The sequence below is a fragment of the Arachis hypogaea genome, chromosome 6 (genome assembly GCF_003086295.3).
Source record: "Arachis hypogaea cultivar Tifrunner chromosome 6, arahy.Tifrunner.gnm2.J5K5, whole genome shotgun sequence".
In the NCBI taxonomy this organism is placed as follows: domain Eukaryota; kingdom Viridiplantae; phylum Streptophyta; class Magnoliopsida; order Fabales; family Fabaceae; genus Arachis; species Arachis hypogaea.
Genome location: NC_092041.1, coordinates 15,818,936 through 15,826,102, shown reverse-complemented (window position 1 = coordinate 15,826,102; position 7,167 = coordinate 15,818,936). Strand labels below are relative to the sequence as shown.

The 7,167-nt window shown below is 29.8% G+C and overlaps 1 long non-coding RNA gene across 1 annotated transcript; it reads left to right on the top strand.

Moving 5' to 3' along the window:
* The first annotated feature begins 3,979 nt into the window (after window positions 1–3,979).
* LOC112698115 (uncharacterized) lies at window positions 3,980–7,049 on the top strand. Its single transcript, XR_003151383.2, has 2 exons — window positions 3,980–4,197; window positions 6,690–7,049. It is a non-coding gene; the product is annotated as an uncharacterized lncRNA (long non-coding RNA).
* Window positions 7,050–7,167: the final 118 nt, after the last annotated feature.

Below are 7,167 nucleotides of genomic sequence, written 5' to 3'. Positions count from 1 at the left end.
TTCAGAGAGAAAAACTAGGATTCTGAAAAATTGTAAATTACGGAATGAGGTCTAAGAGAGGAGAAGAGAAGAACCCTAAGGGCTGATTCTTTTCCCTTTTATATCTAATCCTAATTAATGTAAAATAAAATTTCTAAAACTAAATAATATATTTTTCTAATTATAAATAATATCAAAGTTTAAATCAAAATTATTTAGGATTGATCCGTGCAGCCTTTAGACAAATTGGGGACCACTTGGTTCATTAAGATCCACGCTGAACTTGGAAATTCCCAAATTCAGCGTGGAGGAGGCAGTGTTTCTTTTGGCATTCTTCTTGAGTCCACGCTGAACTTGAGAATTTCCAAGTTCAGCCTGGAGGAGGCAGAATCAAATGGAAGAAAAGTGTATAATATTATATATCGTTGGAAAGCTTTGGAAGTTAGCTTTTCAATGATTCTAGAGTCACGTCAATTGGATCTCTGTAGCTCAAGTTATTTCTGTTTGAGTGCAAGGAGGTCGAGGTTGACAACATCATTTGCTTTCTTCCTTTTCTGTTACAAAATTCTGTCAAATCCATCTGAATGCTACCTGAAATAAATAGAAATTTCAAACAACTCAAAGTAGCATTAATAGTGGTTAAAAGTAATTAAATCTTGATTAAACTCAACAATTTAAATGTAAATTCACTAGAAAAAGACAGAGAAGATACTCACGCATCACTTTGCATGAGTGATTATGGCTAATTGACTAACTTAGAGTGAATTGTGCAAATTTTTAGGAATAATTTTCATTATACCTTTATGCGATGAAAATGGACATTATTGAGTTTGTTTGAGATGCAATTGGGTTAAAATTCTTTTTTTTTTCTTAAGTAAAAAACATTTAGATGAATAAAATATAGTTTATCAAAAGGCATGAAAAAAAATTAATTTAAAACATAACTTCATTTTTTAAACTAAAAATATATAAATTTGTCTCTTAATCAACTATAAAAAATTTTGGATAATCAAAATATAGTATATAATATATTGCAAAAAATTATAAACAAATTAGTCTATCTAATAAAAGCAAACTATCTCACCAAGAAGTAGAAAAATAAAAAAATAAATTACTAAAAATATTTTTAAGAATCTAAGTGCCAACAAAAATAATTTTAAATGACAAAAATAATAAAAATATCACCAACAATTTTAAAGTCATGATGAAAATGATCAAATGTGAATAAATTTGTCCCTATTAAAAACATAATTTTGATAAAAAAAAAAATAACAAGACACATGTGTAACCTGTATGTGAAAATAGCATATTATTTGAATCTTTAGGTATAATTATACTTTAATTTTTCAAAAGGATTAAAGACTTTTTTTATATTATTAAAAGTTAGTACTCTAGAATCTTTAGGTATAATTATACTTTAATTTTTCAAAAGGATTAAAGACCTTTTTTTATATTATTAAAAGTTAGTACTCTAGAGTTAATATTAAACGGACTAAAATGCTTGTTTATGTTTAAGTTTGTTTACTATATTACAAATTAAAATTTGAATTTAATTGCAGGAAGACTAAATACCCACTAAATTCATTTAAAAAATAATTACTTTTTTATTATTAATTTCAAAAATACTGAAATATGCTTTTAAAATAAAATTTATTTAATTGTATAAGACATAGTAAATGTAAACTTTAAAAACTAAAATTTTCTCATAATAATTTTAAAAAGAATAAAGCAATTGTTCATACATACACCCATTAAATATGGGTCCAGTCTACACTCTGAGTAAAGAATGGATAAACCACAAAATAAACTACATCTAAGTCGACTCAATAACGACAAGTTTAATCTACATGGCGTCGCCTACATGGGTCGGAAATAACTACCGTCTCGACAAACAAGTTAGAACTCTTAATTTTAAGTGTTTTAACTTTACGTCCAGGTTTAAAATCCACCTTAATTTCAGATTACAACTCGGAATAACAAATTTTTACCGTTAATTTTTAAAAAATTAATCTAAAAATGATGTCATTATAAAATTAATTCATCTTGTTTGATTGTATTTGAAATTAAAAATTCAAATTTGATTTAAAAAAAATCTTAATTACACTTTTATTAGTTCATTTAAAAAAACTAAAATACCTTTTTTATAACACAAATAAAGTTAAACTTCAAGAAAAATTTAAAGTCCTTTTCGTAGATTCTATTTTAAAAGGCTAAAAAATCTTTGTAGGATTAGTTTAAAAACAAAAAATGCCCTTATAGTTCATATTTAAAGTATGAGTAAATGGTCAAATTAGACCCTAAAAGATCATTCGTTTTTTAAATTGGTCCTCAAAAATTTTTTATTAATCAAACTCGTTATTTAAAGATTTTAAATTATTCATGGTAGTTCTTTCGTCATTTTCTTTGTTGATAGGTCAAAATTTGCTAATGTGATATGTTAAGTGACACTACAACATACACCTAAGGGTGCATTTGTTTACAGCGATGAGGCACTGAGACAGAAACACAGATACACAAAATTGTGTTTGACAGATGAGACATGAACATAAATATTGTGTCAAGAGATACCGAATTAGTGTATTTTGTGTTCATCCAATCAGAAAAGACATAGAGATACTAATAAGAGGCACAACTTATTTTTTATTTCTTCTTTCATTATTCTTGTTAATTTTTAATAATTATAACTCTTATTATTATATTTTTCTTCCTACATTTTTTGAATGAGAAAATTGATAATAAATTAGACATTCATAATTTATTCTAGTTTATCACAAAAAAAAAACAAGAACATTAATTTGTGTGTTTCTGTCCTTTCTGTCTAGTTCTCAATGTCATGTCTTGTCCTGTTTTCAAAACCAAATACAACCTAAGAGTCTTAATTGACTATTAACATTATAAATTTATGAAATTTGATCAAATCAAAGTTTAATTGAGAGAAGAACTTGTGCTATTGGAATTCCTCAATTTGGGGTTCATTTGATCTAATTTCATTAACTAATAATGTTAATAGTCAATTAGAACTACTAGGTGTGTGTTGTTATGTTATTTAACGTACTACATCAACAAACTCTGACGCCGTTAACAATAGAAGTGGCGAAATGACTAATATGATTAATTTAAAATCTTTAAATAACGAATTTGATTAAAAAATATTTCAAAAACCAAATTAAAGAACGAATAATCTTTTAAGAATTAATTTGACTATTTACTCATTAAAATACAAAAATATATTTTACACATTAATTTTAAAATACTAAATTACACTTATAGAATTATTTGAAATTCTTTGATTGCATTAAAAATTTAAAATATTAATTTAATATTAAAATAGAATAAATTTTAAAAAAATTAAAATATCCTTTTAGAATAAAGATTAAAATACTCTTTGAGAATAAATATTTTTTAATTATATTAAAAATTATAAATTTAAACTTTAAACAAAAACTAAAATGCCCTTATAATTAATTTTTATAAGAACACAATACTAAAATAATTTTAAAAGAACCAATTCATATTATTTAATTGTATTAGGAATTAAAAAATTAAAATAATATTAAAAACATTAAAATACTCTTATGTTTAATTTTTAAGATATTAAAATAGTGTTTTAAGATTAATCTTGGAAATAATAAAATACTACTTTAAAAGTAAGGTTGTTTAATTATGTTTAAAATTTTATATTATAATTTTGAAATATTAAAATATCCTTTTAAAAAAAATATATTTAACTATTTTTTTTGTTTCAGTCTTTATATATATCTTAAATAAAAAAATATTGAAACATAACTTGTAAACTCCAAAAAATTAGCGAGTAATTAATTAATAAATTAATTTTTTATAAAAAAATTAACAATATTAACTTTATAGTAAATTAGGATAGAACTAATTAAAACAATAATTTTGACACTAATTTAAAAGAATTTGGTCCAAAATTAAGTCGAATAGACCGAATCGATTAGACCGGATCCATATTTGACCCAAGGCCCAACCCAAATCCACTAAATGAAAAGAGCTCCAGCTCTTGTCTCTTCTCTCAGAGAGAAACACGCTGCAATTGGCAAGAAAATGAGGGAAGGGTTAGGGTGAGAAGAAGAGAAGGAAACCTAATCACCTCCACCTTCAATTGCTTATATCTTTCAATCCGGAGCTCCGATTGACGAGCTGTTTGTGGCCACGCATTCGTCTTGGAGTCCTCTTCGTTTCTATTCAAACCAAGTGGTAAGAACCTTTGTGATTTGCGCCCATTTTCCTTTCCCCTTTCTGTTTCGTATTTTGTTGTGTATCTAGAGTGATTTGATGATTTTGGTAGTTTAAGTGCAATCTAACATTGGATAATTATTGAATTATACTTCAATCATCAATGGGTAAGTTAAGAAAATTCTAAGCCCTTGTGGGTTATCCAATTTTGTGTACCTAGTGCTAGTTTAGTGAATTGTGTAAATTAGATTGAAATTATGTTAGATTGAAGTTTGGATTTGTGAATTGGAGCTTTTGGAACAACTTTGGTGGCTGGATTTTTGGAAGTGGAACTCGTGAGCCTGCTTTGTGTGGGTTGTCTCGGGTAATACGTGAAAATCGGCCAAGGTATAGTCTAGGTTTCTCGTATTTAATATATAATGTTATGTGAAAACTTAGGCTAGATGACCATATGTTAGGAATTGAATTGTATTGTTGTTGATTGGTTATAGTAAATGGTATGAATTATGTTGCCATTGATTTTGAGGGTGAAATTGATGTCTTTGTTAATGAATCATGAAAGTTGCATGTGATGATATTGAATTATAATTATTGGTGATTAATGAGATTGAGTTATTCTATAGACAATTGGTTAGAAGTGGCGGATTGATGAATTGTGGATTAAATAAGAAAGTTGAGAATGCTTGGTACTGAATTGGTAAGTTTTGGATTGAGTATGTATTGATGATTAATGATTTGATGACACGAATGTATATGTTTAAGATGGGTGAATTATGATTTTGTTGATGTATTTGAGAGATTGATGCATGACATTGTTGATTTGAGATATGGTAAGATATGGTGGTTATTGTGGTGTCGAGGAAAATGTGTTGTGTTAGAAATTTATGGGTATGGTAAGTTAAATTGGAGTTGGGTTTTTAAGAAAGTAGAGGTTTTGAATTTTTGTGTAACTTTGGTTTTTGACTGAATTTCGGTGAGCCATAACTCAGTTTTCGGACCCTCAAATGATTTTAAATCTATTTTATATGAAAATTGGGTCCGTGAAGTTTACGCCGTTCAAAGAACAGAAGAAAAATGATTTAAAACGAAAAAGTTATGCGCGTCAGAAGTTTGGGTTTTAAAATTGAAATTCTGCAGCTTTTTAGACTTGGTTAAAATTTTTTGAGAAAACGTACGCCCATGCGTACGCGTGACCTGGGGTTTGTGTACGCGTCTAGCTGCTCGCGACGCGACCATCCCTTTCGGTTTGGGATTCACACGTACACGAGCAGCGGCTTGCGTACGCGAGCAAAGATTTTTCACGCTCATGCAAACGCGTATCCCTTGTTTTAGCGAATTTGGTTTTTGAATTTTAAACATGATTTTAAACTTCTAAACCTTTATTCTCATTCCCTTGGTTCTAGATTTTGTTAGTAGGCCTAGTGATGAGATGGAACTAGAAATGAGTGGTAACTTGGGAGTGAAGTAAAGTTGAAAAATGATGAATTATGTATAAAAAATGCAGAGAACTAAAGTATATGTGATGCCATGGTTGTAAAGGATGATTATGCATTGGTTATAAATGATTTTGAATGAATTATAATGATAATGAAATTGAAATTGATTGTGGTGTACCTCCGGGTAAGACGCAGTGGAGTTAACCACTTGCTCTGGGTAAGAGGTGAGATTGCCGGGTAAGATGTAGTGGTGTATCCACTTACTCCGGGTATGAATTGAGAATTAATGGATGAATAAATGAATGGTTATGATAATGAAAGTGTGTTTCTGTATGTGACTCTGGGTAAGATGCAGTGGGGTTATCCACTTACTCCGGGTAAGAGTCAATAAGCCGGGTAAGATGCAGTGGTGTTATCCACTTGTTCCGAAAAAAATTTAAGGCTTCGGGTAAGATGCAATGGCTGTGTTCTGTTGCCGCTTGCTCCGGGCCGAGAATGTAACAATGCCTAGGTAAGAGGCAGGATGAAGTTGTCCCCTGCTCCGGGTACGTGGGTACGATGCAAGGGTTGAGGCGTTGTTTCACTTGCTCCGTGTTTGGTGTTATGTCCACGGTTAGCTACCAGGACACGTCAGGCTGGCTAAGTAACCAACAGTTGATATCAACAGCCATAGGACAAGCATGCATCATAAGCATATTGCTTGAATTGCTTGTTCATGCTCTAATTGGGAATGCCTATGTGACTTTCATATACTTACTTGTATATGTGCTACTTGCATTACTTGTATCCTAATTGTGTTTGCTATTGTCTGCTTGCTTGTCTGTGTGATTATACTGGTGATGGAGGTTTTGGAGGAAAGAGGATGATGGAGGTTTATATTAAAGTATTTGGTTAAGTTTAGGAATCCTTAGTAAACCACCCTTGTTTATGGTTTCAGTTTTAATTCTCAAGTTTTATAATTTGAATGCCGGCGTTCTAAAATTGCCTCTGGCATTCCTAGGACCTTATATATGCGTGGCACCTTTACCATGCTGAGAACTTCCGATTCTCATTCCATACTGTGTTGTCGTTTTTCAGATGCAGAGCGAGAGGCACCTCGGTAGGCGTCTGGAGTTTTTGCGGCGAAGTGGTTTACTTTAGGATTTCTTTTTGTTATTTTGATATTATTATGTATAAAACTGCTTTGTTTATGTACCTCATAGAGATTTATGGAGAATTAGGGTCACTTTTATGTATCTTGGGGTTATGGATTATAAATATATATATATATATATATATATGTAACTATTCTCTGGCCAGTCTTAGCCTCGCAGGCTGAGTTCGGAGCTTGATAATTGTATCATGATCCTTTACACTTGCTTTCTATGTTTATATGTTTATGAACCATTAGTTTTCTTTGTACGCAAGTAATCACATCTTTTGAACATTGAGCTTTTATATTTTGCGTTACATTTTCTTCAATGTTCCTCGTATATTAAATCCTTTCAATTATTATACTATATATTTTATTTTAGAGGTCGTAGCGTCTTGCCACTTCTGTTTTACATCCTAGGTT